A 17,959-nucleotide genomic window follows, 5' to 3' on the forward strand; every position below is an offset into this window, starting at 1 on the left:
AAGCTTAATGAAATGGGTTTCCATGGCCGTAGCCGCACACAAGCCTAAGATCACAATGCCCAATGCCAAGCGCCAGCTGGACTGGTGTAAAGCTCACCGCCATTGGACTGAAGCAGTGGAAACACGTTCTCTGGAGTGATGAATCACGGGAAAACCATCTGGCAGTCTGACGGAAATCTGGGGTTTGGAGGAAAGCTACCTGCCCGAATGTGTAGTGCCAACTGTAAAGTTTGGTGGAGTATGAATAATGGGCTGGGGCTCTTTTTCACATGGTTCAGGCCAGGCCCCTAAGTTCCAGTGAAGAGAAATCTTAGCGATACAGCATCAATGATATTCTAGGCGACTTGTGCTCTCCAACATTGCGGACAGTTTGGGGAAGGCCCTTTCCTGTTTCAGCATGACAATGCCTCAGTGCACAAAGCGAGGACCATACAGAAATGGTTTGTCGAGATCGGTGTGGAAGAACTTGACTGGTCTGCAAAGCTGGACCTCAACTCCATCAAACACCTTTGGGATGAAGTGGAACTCCAGGACTGCGAGCCAGGCCTAATCGCCCAACATCAGTGCCCCGACCTCACTAATGCTCTTGTGGCTGAATGAAAGCAAGTCTCCACAGAATGTTCAACATCTTGTCGAAAGCCTTTCCAGAAGAGTGGAAGCTTTTATAGTAGCAAAGGGGGACCAGCTCCATATTAATACCAATGATTTTGGCAAAATGAAATGTTTGAATCAGAGGTCCACATACTTTTGGTCATGTAGTTTATCAACAATTGCATAGTTGTTCTACGGAACCAGTCCCTTGAGCATCCCTTTGACATTTTCAGTAGAAATTGTGAACCAATATTGCATTTTAAAAGCATGTTTTAGTAAATGAAATGCTTCTTATCTCTAATATAAATAAAGACTTGCTAAAGTGGGCAAATTATAGTTGCAAATAAAACGGTTTCATTTGCCAAGTTTCACTACCCATAAGGGACTGATTATGTGGAACGACCCATGTCCTATTCGAACATTCTTAGAGTCTTGAATGCTTTTGACACATTTCAGTTCAAAACTGTCCAGCAGCATATTTTTCTTATGACTCACATATCACCAGTACAGTATTTCAGTAATCTTATCCACTCATATTGCTGACAGCGATATAGCTGCCCTCAAACATTTATTACACTCTGATAAAACTGCTTAGCAGCTGATCTGGCTTCAACGATGAGACCTTTATTTATGACCTTTCTGTAGCTACTAATTTTCTGACAATCACTCAGCATCACTCGATGCAACATACACATACCCTGCAAAGGCTAAATGTAAGAAAATAAATGTGGCAAATGATTTTCTATGTCTTGAAATGGCACAAGTCACACTGTTAAAACTCATCGAAACATTAGAATTGTGTGATACTCAAACATTTGGTGTTATGGTTTAGTGTGGCTCAGTTGGTAGAGCATGGTGCTTGCAATGCCAGGGCTGTGGGTTCAACTCCTCTAGGGGGACCGGTACAAACAAATATGAAATGTATGCATCACTACTGTGATAAATCCCTCTGGATTAGAGCATCTGAAAATGAAATGGGGGGATCATTTTCAATTGAGAATATTAACCAAAGTCAGCTGAACAAGCCTTATTGGAATGATGAGTTAAGGGACCTATGTTCTGTAGAATGTGGAGAATGTATTCATACAACAGCATAAAGAAACTCATTTAAAGAAAACAGCATGTGTTTAAAAGACTGCCTATTCTAACACAGCTTTCAGAAGGGCAGTTATTACACCTTGAATAGATACAGATATGAATAGTTTACAGTTCTGTGGAATCAATAAGTTAGGAACAAAACAACAACAAAAAAGTTCCATTGGAAAACCAGGAAGAGCAGGGGGAGGTTGAACTCTGATATAACACAGGTACTTAATGAAGAGCAGGGTCGAACTCATACACAGGTACTTAATGAAGAGCAGCAGGGGGGGTTAAACTCTGATAACACACAGGTACTTAATGAGTCGGGGGGTTTCTTGAATCCTATAACACACAGGTACTTAAGCCACCAAGAACAGGGGGTTGGACTCATACACAGGTACTTAATGAAGAGCAGGGTCAAACTTGATAACACACAGGTACTTAATGGAAGATTAGGGGGGATCGAAAGAGACCTATAACACACAGGTACTTAATGAAGAGCAGGGAAAGTTGAACTCTGATAACACACAGGTACTTAATGTAGAAGAGAAGGGGAAATTGAAAGGCTCCCATACACACAGGTACTTAATGAAGAGCAGGGGGAGGTTGAACTCTGATAACACACAGGTACTTAATGAGTAGAAGGGGTTTGCTAATTTGTTCTCCTTAAGCTAATGAGAAAATGTGGCATATTTTGAACAACAATTTATACAAGCCACATGTTCACTGAAAACTGAACTCAAAAAATAATGTCAGAACTCTCTTATATGAGCATTTTATATAATGTTCCCAACATAAGGAGAGATCGTAGGAAGTCATATTATATAATATTCCCAACAAAAAAACTGAGTTTGGTAGGAAGTAATTATATATCATGTTCCCAACACAAGCACATGTTTGGAGGCAAGTGATTTATATAATGCAGTGGACAGGTCATGGGAGGGCGGCTCATAATAACAACTGAAACGAGCAAATGGAATGGATCATGCATGGAAACCATGTGTTTGCTGTATTTGATACCATTCCACCCATTCCACTCCATCCATTACCACAAGCCCATCCCCCAATCAAGGTGCCACCACCTCCTGTGATATAATGTTCCCAATACAAAATAAGAGTTTGGTAGGAAGTCATATTATATAATGTTCCCAATACAAAATAATAGTTTGGTAGGAAATCATATAATGTTCCCAATATAGTTTGGAGGAAGTCATTATATTTAATGTTCCCAACAAAAGAACAGAGTTGCAGGAGTGCTGTCCAGTTTTGCTGAACTATCATCGTGGAACATTTTACACAGCTATTTCATGTCTCTCCAGGAATGTTCGTCTGCTCGGGTTCAAGTCCTGGCTCTGGCTGGGCCACTCAAGGACATTCAGATACTTGTCCCAAAGCCACTGCGTTGGTCTTGGATGTGTGCGTAGAGTTGTTGTCCTGTTGGAAGGTGAACCTTCACCCCAGTCTGAGGTACTGAGCGCTCTGGAGCAGGTTTTCATCAAGGATCTCAATGTACTCTGCCGCTCCATCTTTGCCTCTATCTGCTGACTAGTCTCCCACTCAGTCCCTAACGCTGAAAACATCCCTACAGGGCTATGCTGCCACCACCATGCTTCACCGTAGGGATGGTGCCACATTTTTCAGATCGTGAATGGCTTTGCATTCAGGCCAAAGAGTTTAACCTTGGTTTCATCAGACCAGAGAATCTTGTTTCTGACTGGTTAGCTTTGAGAGTTTTTAGGTGCCTTTTGGCAAACTCCAAGCGGTCTGTCATATGCCCTTTCACCCAGGAGTGGCTTCCATGAGCCACTCTACCATAAAGGCCTGATTAGTGGAGTGCTGCAGAGATGATTGTCCTTCTGGAAGGTTCTCCCATCTCCACAGAGGAACTCTGGCAGCTCTAGAGTGACCATCTGGTTGGCCACTCCTGACCAAGGCCCTTCTGCCCTGATTGCTCAGTTTGGGCAAGGGCCCAGCTCTAGGAAGAATGTATGGTTCCAAACTTCTATTTAAGAATGATGGAGGCCACTGTGTTCTTGGGGACCTTCAATGCTGCAGACATTTTTTGGTACCCTTCCCCAGATCTGTGCCTCGACAATCCTGTCTGAGTCTATCAGAGATCCTTCAACCTTATAACTTTTATTTGTCTTGATATTAACTGCCCAACCGTGGGACTTGATATACAGGTGCTGTCGAATCATGTTCAAATCAATTGAAATTACCACAGGATGCACCTGAGAGCTCAATTTCAAGTCTCATAGCAAAGGGGTCTGAATACTTATGTAAGTAAAGTAGTTTTTATTTTTATTTTATACATTTGCAAAAACGTCAAAACCTGTTTTAGGTTTTTCATCAGGGGTATCGTGTGCAGATTGCTGAACAGGAAAAAGATTTCTTTATTTAATCCATTTTAGAATAAGGCTGTAATGTAACAAAATGTGGAAAAAGTCAAGGGGTCTGAATAATTTCCAAGGCATGTACGTGTTACGCCCTGCACCCTTAGAGATCCTTATTATTCTCTATGTTTGGTTAGGTCAGGGTGTGACTGGGTGGGAAATTCTATGTCTTCTCTTTCTTTGTTTTTTGGCCGAGTGTGGTTCCCAATCAGAGGCAGCTGTCTATCGTTGTGTCTGATTGGGGATCATACTTAGGCAGCCCTCTTCCACCCACCATTAGGTTGTGGGGGATTTGTCTTTCCTGTTTAGTGTCTTAGCCTGACAGAACTGTTCCTTCCGTTTCGCTTTCATTGTCTGAGCTGTCCAAAGAATCATGAACACTTGACGTGGCGCTTTGGTCTACTCTTCCTGCCACCAACCAGAACCGCTACAGTCTCCCACCAAAAACGGACCAAGCAGCGTGGCGCAGGAGGAGTGGACATGGGAGGAAATCCTGAATGGAGAGGACCCTGGACGCTGGTTTAGAGATCGCCGCGAAGGAGCAGATGGAGGCAGCGTGAGCGGACGCGACGATACGAGGAGTTAGGTCAACGGAAGCCCGAGAGACAGCTCCCCAAAAAATTTTGGGCCGGGCACACGGGGAGATTGGCGGAGTCAGGGTTTAGACCTGAGCCAGATCCCGTGTCTTACCGTGGGGAGAAGTGCTACTGGTCAGGCACCGTGTTATGTGGTGATGCACACTGTGTCTCCAGTGCACATTCACAGCCCGGTGCGCCTGCTGTGCCAGCTCCTCGCATTTGCCGTGCTAGAGTGGGCATCCAGCCAGCACGGATTGTGCCGGCTCACAGAGTCCTGGTCTCCAGTGCGTCTCCCTCGGTCCAGGATATCCTGCGCCGCCAGCCTGCACGCACGGTATCTTCAGTCCGCCAGCACAACCCAGTGTGGCCTGTGCCAGCCCCCGCACTTGCCGTGCTCATGGAGGATTGAGCCAGGCCGCCTTGCCATCTCACGCTCGCGACCTCCAGTGCGCCTCCACGGCCCAGTAGTATATCCTCCGCCGGCTCTACGCACTAACACCACTCTCAGTGCGCCTTCATAGCCCAGTGCATCCTGTGCCAGCTCTCCAACACCCCACCGAGCTAAAGTGGGATCCAACCAGTACGCGTTGTGGCAGTTCCCTTCACCAGGCTTCTAATACGTCTCCTCAGCTCAGTGATAATCCATGGCACGAAGCCTCCAGTGATGAGCCATGGCAAGAAGCCTCCAGTGAAGATCCAGGGGAAGGAGCCTCCAGCGACGGTCCCCAGTCCGGAGCCTCCAGAAGCCGACGGTCCCCAGCCGGAGCCTCCAGCGACGGCCGCCCTTGTACTGAGCCTCCAGCGATGGTCCCCAGTCCGGAGCCTCCAGCGACGATCTATGGCTCGGAGGCCCCGGCAACGATCCCTGCACCAGGCGCCACCGAAAGTGGGGGAGCCTCAAGCGGGAGCGGGGTCTGCTGGCGTCACCCGGAGCCTCCACCGAGAGCTGCCTGCCACCCAGACCCTCCTCTATAGGTTCAGGTTTGCGGCCGGAGTACGCACCTTTGGGGTACTGTCACGCCCTCAACCTCAGACCTCATTATTCTCTCATGTTTGGTTAGGTCAGGGTGTGACTCAGGTGGGAAATTCTATGTCTTCTGTTTCTTTGTTTTTTGGCCGAGTGGTTCCCAATCAGAGGCAGCTGTTCTATCGCTCTGTCTCCTATTGGGGATCAGACTCAGGCATCCCTTTTTCCCCCACCACTAGGTTGTGGGGATCTTGTTTTCTGTTTATGTTAGCTGCAGAGAGCCTGTGCGCTTTCGTTTTCGCTTTTGTTATTTTGCTTGAGTGTTTTTTGAAAAGAATCATGAACACTTTGCCCGCTGCGCTTTGGTCTCCTTACTCTTCCTACCACCAACGAGAGCCGCTACAGAACGTTGTGTTGTGTTTCATGTGTTTACTATTGTCACGACTGTCATAAGAACGGGACCAAGGCGCAGCGGATGTTGAAATCCATATTTAATACAAAAAGAAACTTAAACAAAACAAAATATATCAATAAACGAACAACTAAACGTGACTACGTGGTGGACCACAAACACTAGCCAATATCCCACAAACACAGGTGGGGAAAATAGCTACTTAACATGATCCCCAATTAGAGAACCATTAGCCTGCTTCTATGAATCATACAAAACACCAACATAGAAAATATAAACTAGAACACAACATAAACGTAAACTAGAATACCCCCAGTCACGCCCTGACCTGACTACACCATAGAGCAACAAGGGCTCTCTATGGTCAGGGCGTGACAACTCTATGAATGCTGCTTTCTAGTCCAGGGCTCACTGTCAATTTCTATGTACTTTCTCTCAAGTTAAAGGACAAATATCTGTAACCCTTGGAACCAAATGATTGTACGAACTGTCCAATGAAGTTTTAAAATCCCTGAATTAACTGAAGTCTGACATGGTTGGCCTCCTTAATATGTTTTGACAGAATGTATATGGCCATCCACTTGGTGTAAGTCCATAGTGAATCCCATTCCCAAATCATAAAAATATGTATCCGGTATAGACTCGTTCTCGCCTGGGTGTGGTTCAATTAATGTTAACTTGATGATATTGAAGGAATCCTAATTATCCGTCCACACACCACACCCTTCACGTCAAAATGAAGAAATTCTATGAAGTGCGGTTATAGATGGCGGGTTATACTATGAGCTGTCTATACAGTGGGCTTGTTTGGGGTTCTGTTGGGTTCTGTTGGGTACCTGTTTGGGGTTTGTTGGGTTCTGTTGGGTACCTGTTTGGGGTTGTTTTGGGTTCTGTTGGGTATCTGTTTGGGGTTGTTTTGGGTACTTTTGGGTACCTGTTTGGGGTTCTTTTGGGTTCTGTTGGGTATCTGTTTGGGGTTGTTTTGGGTTCTGTTGGGTTGTTTGGGGTGATTAGTAACAAAAACACTGAAAGATATTGGTTGTCTACGTATTCCAAGGTGTATCAGAATTGTGTGTCCCTGTCTGAACTATTCCACAGGAGGGTGAAGCTTGAAAAGGTATAATAAAATGAACATGTCCATAACAGAGAAGGCCGTTATTTTTTAGCTGTTCAGAAGTTCACGCCTTTATTGGCAGAGGCTGAGGACATAGGCTGGGAACATATAGCAAAGTGTATGTATGTATAGATTGTGTAGGTCTATCTCTCACACACATACTGCTCCTTCTCTTTGTGTCAGAATGGGTTTAAATGCTATCCATTTAATGTATTTGTTACCTCTCTAGGGTTATTGTTATTACTTGGATTACCTTATCTACTATTATATATTGATATTGATTCATTATTATGCCCAGTGTCCACCCAGCACATCAGTACAAGAAGCCCCATATCTGCTGGATACACTAGTTCTCTTGAGCAGGGTGACCATCTGGAAGGATCCCATCAAGGCCTTTTCATTTCTTGGACTGTGCTCCTCATCTTCACTGCAGCCAAGGTTTATTGTTTGGATACTGCTTACTGAGTTACCTATTCTTTATGCTCACTGTTATTAGACAAGATATTTACTTGCCATGTTTGGGTGGAGAGAACATTAGCACCAGCACCAGACGAAACATTTATGATATTGATTTTAATGTGCAAAGATCTTGCATGATCTATATCACCTGTGTTTTTGTATTTGAGGGACATGTTTAGCTCCAAACTTGCTCTGGGCACAAGTTACACTTTGGATAAAACTGACCTTAGATCAGTGTCAGAGGAATATGCAGCTGTCATACCCAACTAGACAACTGTGCATTTGGCCACAAAGACCTCATCAGACTTTACAACCATGGGTCTTCTCACTGTGCAAGATCAGGGGTCATTTCAAGTAAATTCAGGCGGAGGAGGTGAGGTCAGGCGGAACATTTTAGCCAATGAGAGGGACAGATGTGTGTTAACAATAGATAGACAGAGGACTCATATTTGTATCTGTGTCATTATAGTGTCTGTGAGACAGCATGGGCAGGCCATTATAGTGTCTGTGACAGCATGGGGGTATGCCATGATAGGTCTGTGCACATGGGCAGTGCCATATGGATAGTGTCTGCTATACATGGGCAGTGCCATTATAGTGTCTGTGATATATGGCAGTGCCATTATAGTGTCTGTGACAGCATGGGCAGTGCCATTGAGGCGATCTCCATTTTAGAGTAGTCAATTCTATTCTTCTTCATTGGCTCTATGGCTCCCAACTCATAGGAATCCCAACCTGATTTCTAGTAATTCAGGGCTAAATTTAAGGTTTTGATCATTTGATTTAGCTGAAACAACTTGCTGTGTTAGTGCTGGGGGTGGAATAAAAACCACTGATGTGAATGGGCTGTCCAGAACAGGAGTTGCAGGACCCATACTGTTATTAACTGTCAGATGTCATTAAGCAGTTGAGTAAACTGTCATTATAAAACTGTTATTGTACATTTGTATTTTAGCAGGGCCTTGGGAGGATCGGATAGTAACTGTTGATCCAATACATTTTGTTCTGTAAAATCTAACTTGGAAAGCAGCGGCCTGAGACACCCCATAGAGAGCCTTGGATCACGTCAGCATTTTTTAAAATATGATATAATCAAATTGATTAAAATGTCAAAGCCACTAAATGGTCTATACACCTTGCATTTTAATGTTACATGGTGTGGCATGGACCTACAAAACATACAATCTTGGCTCGGTTAATTGAGATCTTATTTTACAGGTCACATCTTGCTGTAAATCTATGACGGTGTCAGCAATGTAGGGCTCATGGTTGACTAATAAGGTCAAAAGGTGGCCTGTATCGGATTCCTCCTGTCCCCCTTTCAGTACTGCAGCGTAATGTCAATGGAATATTAATCTAATACATTTACAAGGATAAGCACTTGGATCAAATGGGGAGCTGTTGTGTTTTCAGCAAGATTTACAGATCTTTGGACTAACAGGTCCACAGTTATTACCCCCTGCTTTAGTGACCTCCAACCATGACCATGATCCAAACTGGGTGCTGGAAGACATGCAGCCTAAAGTAGTTTGGATTTGCTTTATGACCCCTGCTCCAGAGAATGGCATCAAACCTGCTGAAGTGTTCTTGAAACTCCAATTTGATCCCATACAGTTGATGGCAGAGTTACAGGAAGCAAACTAAATCAACAGATCATTTACATACAAGCCCAATATGGCCATGTTCAGAAACAGGTGTGTCAGAAAATACATCCAGCTTCCACAGCAATACAGTGCCTTTGGAAAGTATTCAGACCCCTTCCCTTTTTCCACATTTTGTGACGTTACAGTCTCTGTCTCAAAATGGATAAAATCAAATAAATTCCTCATAAATCTACACACAATATCCCATAATGACAAAGTGTAAGAACTCTTTATTTTGTATTTTACCAAATGTATTAAAAAAATACCTTATTTACATAAGTATTCAGACCCTTTGCAGTGAGAATTCAAATTTGAGCTCTAATGTATCCTGGTGTTTCCATTTGTGCTTGAGATGTTTCTACAACTTGATTGGAGTCCACCTGTGGTAAATTAAATTGTTTGAACATGATTTGGAAAGGACACACCTGTCTATATAAGGTAGTTGACAGTGCACGTGAGAGCATAAACCAAGCCATGAGGCAATCAGTAATTGTCCGTAGAGCTCTGAGCAGAATATCTGTTTCGGAGCCACAGATCTGAGGAAAGATACCAAAAATGTCTGCGGCATCGGAGGTCTCCAAAAACACAGTGGCCTCCATCATTCTTAATAAATGGAAGAAATTTGGAACCAGAATAACTCTGAGACTTGCGTTGTTGGCCAAACTGAGCAATAGGGGGAGAAGGGCCTTGGTCAGAGAGGTGACCAGAACCCGAATGGTCACTCTGACAAAGTGTTGACTTGTGAAATGGCTAGCTAGTTAGCGGGGGGTGCGCCAGATAGCGTTTCAATCGGTGACGTCACCGTGAAGTAGTGGTTCCCCTTGTTCTGCAAGGGCCACGGCTTTTGGGAGGCATGGGATGCTTCGTGGGTGACCTAGTTGATGTGTGCAGAGGGTTCCTGGTCGGCCCGGGTCGGGGCGAGGGGACGGATGAAAGTTAAACTGTTACAAAGAGCACTAGAGTTCCTCTGTGGAGACGGGAGAACATTCCAGAAGGACAAACATATCTGCAGCACTCCACCAATCAGGCCCCTGTCTGCCTTGACCTGTCTATTGCCTGCCCCTGTTGGATTATCGTTTATTCGACGTGGTCTGCATCTGGATCTTACCTTCACACCTGCTTATAGTAGTAGTCAAAAATTATAAAAAGTAACACAATAAACTTCACAATAACGAGTTATATAGAAGGGGTACCGGTACCGAGTAATGTGCGGGATACAGGTTAGTCGAATAGGTAATTTGTACATGTAGGTATACGTAAGTTACTATGCAGATAGAGACAGAGCGTAGCAGCAGTGAAAAAACAAATGGGGGGGTGTCAATGTAAATAGTCCGGGTGGCCATTTGATTAATTGTTCAGCAGTCTATGGGGTTAGAAGCTGTTAAAATGCCTACCTGGGACGTGCTACCTGCCCAGACCTGCTGTTTTCAACTCTCAAACAGCAGGAGCAATAGAGATACTCTTAATGATCGGCTATGAAAAGCCAACTGACATTTACTCCTGAGGTGGTCTCTGTTGCACCCTCGACAACTATCTTGTATTATTATTTGACCATGCTGGTCATTTATGAACATTTTAACATCTTGGCCATGTTCTGTTGTAATCGCCACACGGCACAGCCAGAGTGGCCACCCCTCATAGCCTGGTTCCTCTGGTCCTCCTAGGTTTTGGCCTTTCTAGGGAGTTTTTCCTAGCCACCGTGTCTTTCACCTGCATTGCTTGCTGTTTGGGGTTTTAGGCTGGGTTTCTGTACAGCACTTTGAGATATCAGCTGATGTAGAGGCGACAGCAAAATAAATCTGATTTGGTTAAGGAGCCTTCCTTGGGCACAGGGACTATGGTGGTCTGCTTGAAGCATGTAGGTATTACAGACTCAGTCAGGGAGTTTTAAAATGTCAGTGAGGACACTTGCCAGCTGGTCTGCGTATGCTTTGAGTACACGTCCTGGTAATCTGTCCTGCCCTGCGGCTTTGTGAATGTTGACCTGTTTAATGGTCTTGCTCACATCGGCTACGGAGAGCGTGATCACACAATCATCTGGAACAGCTGGTGCTCTCATGCATGCTTCAATATTGCTTGCCTTGAAGGAAAGTTGTGAAAGGCATTTAGCCTTTTATGGAGGCTCACGTTACTGTGCAGCTCGCTGTGGATTTCCCTTAGTAGTCCGAATAGTTTACAAGCCCCTGCCACATCCGACGAGCGTCAGAGCTGATGTATAGGATTCAATCTTAATCCTGTACTAACGCTTTGCCTGTTTGATGGTTCGTATGAGGGCGTACAGAGTTGGGATTTCTTATAACTGTCCTAATTAGTGTCCCACTCCTTGAAAGCGCAGCTCTAGCCCTTGGGACGCTCAACCATGGCTTCTGGTTGGGAATAGCACGGGACCCACGTGGCACTGTGGGGACGACGCATCGATAAATGATTGATGAAGCCTGGTGACTCAGGTGTTATACTTCTCAATGCCATTGGGTGAATCCCTAACAGATCCAGTCTGTGATAGCAAAACAGTCCTGAGCGGTACCACCGCGTCATCTGACCACTTCCGTATTGAGCGAGTCACTGGTACTTCCTGCTTTAGTTTTTGCTTGTAAGCAGGAATCAGGAGGATATAATTATGGTCAGATTTGCCAAATGGAGGTCGAGGGAGAGCTTTGTATGCGTTTCTGTGTGTGGAATGAGTTGTGGTGGTAAATAGATGGCTAGGAATAATATAGATGAGAACTCTCTTGGTAGATAGTGTTGTCTACAGCTTATCATGAGGTACTCTACCTCAGGCGAGCAATACCTCGAGACTTCTTTAATATTAGCATTGCGCACCAGCTGTTATTGACAAATAGACACACTCCCTCGTCTTAGACGTAGCTTCTCTGTCCTGCACAGTAAACCCAGCCAGCTCTAGATTCCGTGTTGTCGTCCAGCCACAACTCGGTGAAACATAATATGTGACCGACCTGCTCAAATCGGTCTATGTAGCAAAATCTGAAATTGATTTTTTTTACATTGGATAAGTAGAGACTCAGAGCTACAAAATGGTATACCATACACTGCATTTTATTTTTGGAGCAATTAGAGAAAGTAATTCTGCTTTCCAAGTTGATAAACTTGTAATCTCACTTTCTGTGAAAATGGCCTTTTGAATGTTTTGGTACCTACTGGAGAGCTGTCTTTTGTCTACACCCATTTGGATATTGTTCCCTTCACACCCTCTTAAGCCAGCCCCACCCACCTGTTTAAGAATTCACATGTGAGGTCTTGTGCTAAACAATGAGTAGTGTAGTAAAGATTAAATACTAAAAGTGGTAAAAGTAGTAGCCTACAATAAGGAAAAATTCCAGGTAAACACAGAAAGTGTCCAGATTAAAACCACGCATGAACAAGGGAATCTATATTGGAAATCGTGTTTCTGTCCTGCCCGTCCACTCTGGTGCAGGCAACTGCTATGTCCATAGCCTCTTCGTCGCAAAACTCCCAGATCTTCTCCAAAAGATACGTTTGTCCAGCTGTGTCCAGTCCAGTGGTGCTGGTACAGGCAGACTATCTATGGAGGAAGGATATTGCGCAGCAGCTAAAACCTGGTCCTGACTTGGTCTGAACGCTCCTTGGTGACAATAACACCAGGCTCCAGAGCATCGAAGCTGTAAAACAGGAAATAACCAAAAAAATGTAGAAGACATTACAACCTTCCACAACATCAATTCCTACTTATTTCCCAAGTTCAGACAAGCAGGTCACACCAACTAAAAGGATATTCACCTGAAATGCTGTACTGCTTGAACTGTGGCAGCGGCCGAAGGGGAGTCAGGTGTTGTTGCCAGCCATACCTTTCTACCAGACCCACATCCTACAGTCCAACCAGCTGTGGGATGCTGATCCCTGTCACAGAGCTGTCCTTCACAACACCAACAGAATTATTATTTATCCTAGATTTATCCTGATTATCCTATTTACACTTTCTTGTATGAATTTTGACACTAGAGTAAATGTTTCTGACTCATATCATGCCACATGGGCTGTTTTCAAAAGGAAGAAATTAGTTTTCAAGGGCAGTCGACTGAGTGATATTAACTGCTGCTTTGGTAATATCCTTCACGTCTATACCAGCTGTTATATCTGGGATGACTGAATCCTCAACCACAAGCAAGTCTGCTTTATAGTTCTGCAATTTATACCACAAACAGGGCCGTGTACCAAAAAGTCATAATATATCAAACAGTCATAAAAGTCAACTTTAATATCGCAATCATCTCAATAATGTTGTATTTTTTTCAATTGTTGAATTGGAATTAAGGTTGTGTTCATTAGGTACAGCATAGCAAAACTTTAAGCCGGCAGCCACCGACTTCTTAAGAAAGGGATAGCATTGATCAATGCTGATGTTTAATTTAAAATCTTTCTACCATCACATCTAAGCCAATGTGACAACAATTGACTGTAGATGAAACTTAGCAAATCAACTTGTATGGAGACACACACAACACACTCCCCTCCTCTCATGTTCCATTCAGCCATTACCCAGAACCACATACCTGATTTTTAACCAGGCCGAAACTACATGGATCCAACTTCATTTCATTATTTCTCAATTCTGCTTGACACCGAATTTAGAAATTGTATGTTGACCATCTTAGAGAATGTTTTGTATAGTTGGTGTTGTTTTCGTGTTGTTTGTGAAAAAATATATGAACCCCCCCCAAAAAACAAACTGATATGTTAAAATACATGCTAACAATCCTTCTTCAAATGCACCCTCTACGATGAATGTTGTGATATCTGGAAGGATCCGGAGTCTTGCTTTCGTTCTAGGTTCTTGAGGAATCACCCCAACACACAATAATGTGGCATACAGACTGTGACTTGAGCCAAGTAACCTTCTTTCTGAAATAGTTAATGCTTCCTCTTTCAGAACTTATTCAACACTAAAAATGTTCAAAATCACAACATGGAAGTGACATCTAGAGCGTGGTGGGAACCAATGTGTCTGACACTTGCCCCTCACACTCCATGGCCCCTGGGACAGGACCTTTCTGAGGGTCACTATATATCATGATTGAGAGCTCTGATTGGTTGCAGGCATCAAAGAAGAATAGTTGTGTGCCACATCAGATTGCTATATCATATGATGTGGTTAACTGACCTGTTAACTTAATAAACATCTAATCCAGACGTTCTGGGGATCTGACATGCGTCTTCAATGTAGTCAGCATGGAGGGTGGACATTGCTTCCAGAACCACAGATATCACAAAACCTGCAACTGTAAGGGCGAGAGCTGAAACTGCTCACTGTCCACTGCATCTCCTTCTCACGGTTGGCCTTGGTTTATTCCAACCTCTCCCACTGTGGATTATATTTATAGCCTTCTCATAAAAGTGTGAAAACTGGATGATGCTTATTGGTAAAGTTACTTAGCCTCTAACTCATTGCAATTTGAACCCTCTGGTAAAATCTGGATAAATGTAACATTACCGAATACATTAAAATACTTTTTTCCTACGGGTATGGACTTGTCATTGCTTGTGTAGCAGTGGGAGCTGTGGAACCAGTCCTCAGCCTGCAGTGTCTCCACTTGTGCTGCTGAATAGTTAGCTTTTTGGTGGCGCTGAACTGGTTAAGACGCTTCAGGACGTGTTTGTGAGGTAGGTCCTGGGTTTTGAGCTTCACATGTTCTCCTTGCTTCACAGGTGTTCCCGCTTTACAGGAGGTCATGCTTTGTGAGATTGTCAAGTTTTCCTCCTCTGGTGCATACTCCCACTTGAAAAGGACAGCTCACATCAAGATTTTAACTGGATCTCACTTGATAAATAGCATGGAATCAGTTGTTCGTCTTTTATTACCATTCTTTGGTTGGCAGTAAACAGGTGAAAAACCTCAAAAAAGAGATGACAAATACAAGTTATTATTTGAGTTGACAGCCTAATTAAATACACATAATTATCCACATTCACTCTCAGAAGACAATAAACACATTTCTGCCATTATAAAATACAAGGTTTCCATATTTTTAAGCAAATGTTTCCCAAATAAGAACCCACCATTTTTAATCAAATGAGCAGAATCAGTATGATTGATCTGAAATTTGGATTCAGCCAAAATATGTCATGGCTTTCCTCCGCAGTGTGCAGGGGCGGTTTTCTCCCTGTACAGGCAGGTTAGTGATTGGAGCCACCTGGGCTCAGGGATAAAGCTGTCACTAATCACTTTTCTCTCTCTCTCTCTCTGCTCCTCCAGGTATGCTCATGATTTGTTTGTTCCTTTGTAGTTTTCACTCAGTCATGTTCACACACACATATTCATGCATCCATGCACTTTACATACACCTTACATCATGATACTTCCACACCTCATTCCTTTTTCTTAGTTTAAGTTAATAGTTTGTTTATAATAAAGAACACTTTTAAATTGGCCTATACCTGTTGTTCGTGTCCCCTCATTTTTGTCACAGGCTATGAGCCGGCTTGTGACAAAATACATTCAAAATATTTTTAGTAGTAAAAATTTACATTTATTTTCTAATCAGTAGTTTTAAACAGACAAATCTTTCATTTTTTAGCCAAAGATATTTTTTAGACTATACATTTGTTACTGAATTAAGAACTTGGTTTACTAAGATTTCTACAAAGTTTAAATTACTTTTAACCATTTCAAACAAGTTCTTTGTCAACGATGAATTTGGCTCTTCTTACTTTTCCTTTATACCCCACAAACAACATTTGAAGTTATAAATACCACTGCAAAAGTCCTATCAAAGTTAAGAGTTAAGAGTCTGTGTTTTCCAGAATATCATTAGCAGTGGCCATCTTGTCCTCAATCAGTATAGTCAAGCATGGCCAATATGGCGGGACTTGTCTTTCTCCAGTTTCGTGGAGGGCTTGGACTTGCACAGTCACCTTGATCACAAAGATCAAGTTCTGGTCTTGTGGTGTTATAAATGCTCCTTTCACTGCGGTCTAAAGACAACAGCAGAGCCAGGTGCTGGCACGGCCCTATTGCCTGGAAGATTTGTTCCACCTGGTTCACCACTGATTGAAGGAGGAGGAGTTTCACCACTGAGGAGCTCCCAGGCAGTTTGTCAGCACACCTCCCACACCCTGGGTCCTGGGTTTCTTTGAGCCTCGGTATGTCGCCTTCAGGAGGTCATGTGTTTGTGAGATAGAGGTCCTGGGTCTGAGTTTGGTATGTTCCAAATTCAGGAGGAAGTGGTGATTCCTAAGCAAGCAGCATGACGTCCTTTACACTTGGTTCAAGTGAACATTGACAGCACAATTAATACAAATATTCTGTTGCACAAGTGAATGTTATTCCCACACACAGTGAGGACGATGGTTGGCAAAGAAATATCCATGGTCGAGGAGAGGAGAACTCTGGTCTCGGGACTCCGGGTCACCAAGTCTCCAAATCTCAACAATCTAGACGCCACGGCCGTCATGCCAATAGGCTCTTTGGAAGGGTTGCCAGAAAAAAAATAAGTGCTGTTTGACCACGCCCACCAGTAGTGGGTTTGGTGTTAACAGAAGGATGTATATGCAGAACAGAACCCCACACCTACTGTTCAATATGGGAGTGGGTTTGGTGTTGAAAGAGGACTTATATGCAGAACAGAACCCCACACCTACTGTTCAATATGGTAGTGGGTTTGGTGTTGAAAGTAAGGATGTATATGCAGAAACATACTGCATACTGACCGTTGTTCAATATGGTATGTTTGTGTCTATATATATGTATATGCAGTAACAGAACCCCACACCTACTGTTCAATATGGTAGTGGGTTTGGTGTTGAAGAGAAATATGTATATGAAGAACAGAACCCCACACCTACTGTCTTCAATATGGTAGTGGGTTTGGTGTTGAAGATGTATGAAGAACAGAACCCCACACCTACGTTTCAATATGGTAGTGGGTTTGTGTTGAAAGAAGGATGTATATGCAGAACAGAACCCCACACCTCTACTGTTCATATATGGTAGTGGGTTTGGTGTTGAAAGAAGGATGTATATGCAGCAACAGAACCCCACACCTACTGTTCAATATGGTAGTGGGTTTGGTGTTGAAAGAAGGATGTATATGCAGAACACAACCTCACACATACGTCTTCAATATGGTAGTGGGTTTGGTGTTGAAAGAAGGATGTATATGCAAACAGAACCTCACACCTACTGTTCAGGATGGTAGTGGGTCTTTGTTATGGGGCTGTTTGATTCCACTGGTCCTGTGGCCTGTCACGCTGGCATGAAGAGATTCTGGAGACAGGCGCAAGGAATGTGTAATGTTTTTTTTACTAAGCCCCAAATTACAGCGCGCCGTGTAAAGGCACGGGGACGTAAGACCAAACAACACGTAACAAAAACACAGGGGTTGAAACCCAACAAAAGAGCGAGGAGTACCTCCGAGAATAACACCAGCGCACAATGATTAACACACGGGACGAGACCCGATCCACTGCGTACTCCACACTCTCCCCACACACTCAACACCGTCCGCACACTGAGTACTACATGTTTACGCACGCCTAGTCAGGTTACAGAACAATAAGGCAAGCCGAGGTCCCTGGACAATGCGAATATAGTGAAACAGTAGGGTTGTCTAAAAGGTTCCTTAACAATTACAATCATTTTTATAAAATGTTCCAATTATTTTTATATCTCATACAGTTCTGCTCAGTATTTTAATTATTTATTTTACAAATCTTTATAAGGGTGCCAGAATTTTGAAGTTGAATGAAT

This window comes from Salvelinus alpinus, chromosome 2, assembly GCF_045679555.1.
Source record: "Salvelinus alpinus chromosome 2, SLU_Salpinus.1, whole genome shotgun sequence".
Taxonomy (NCBI): Eukaryota; Metazoa; Chordata; class Actinopteri; order Salmoniformes; family Salmonidae; genus Salvelinus; species Salvelinus alpinus.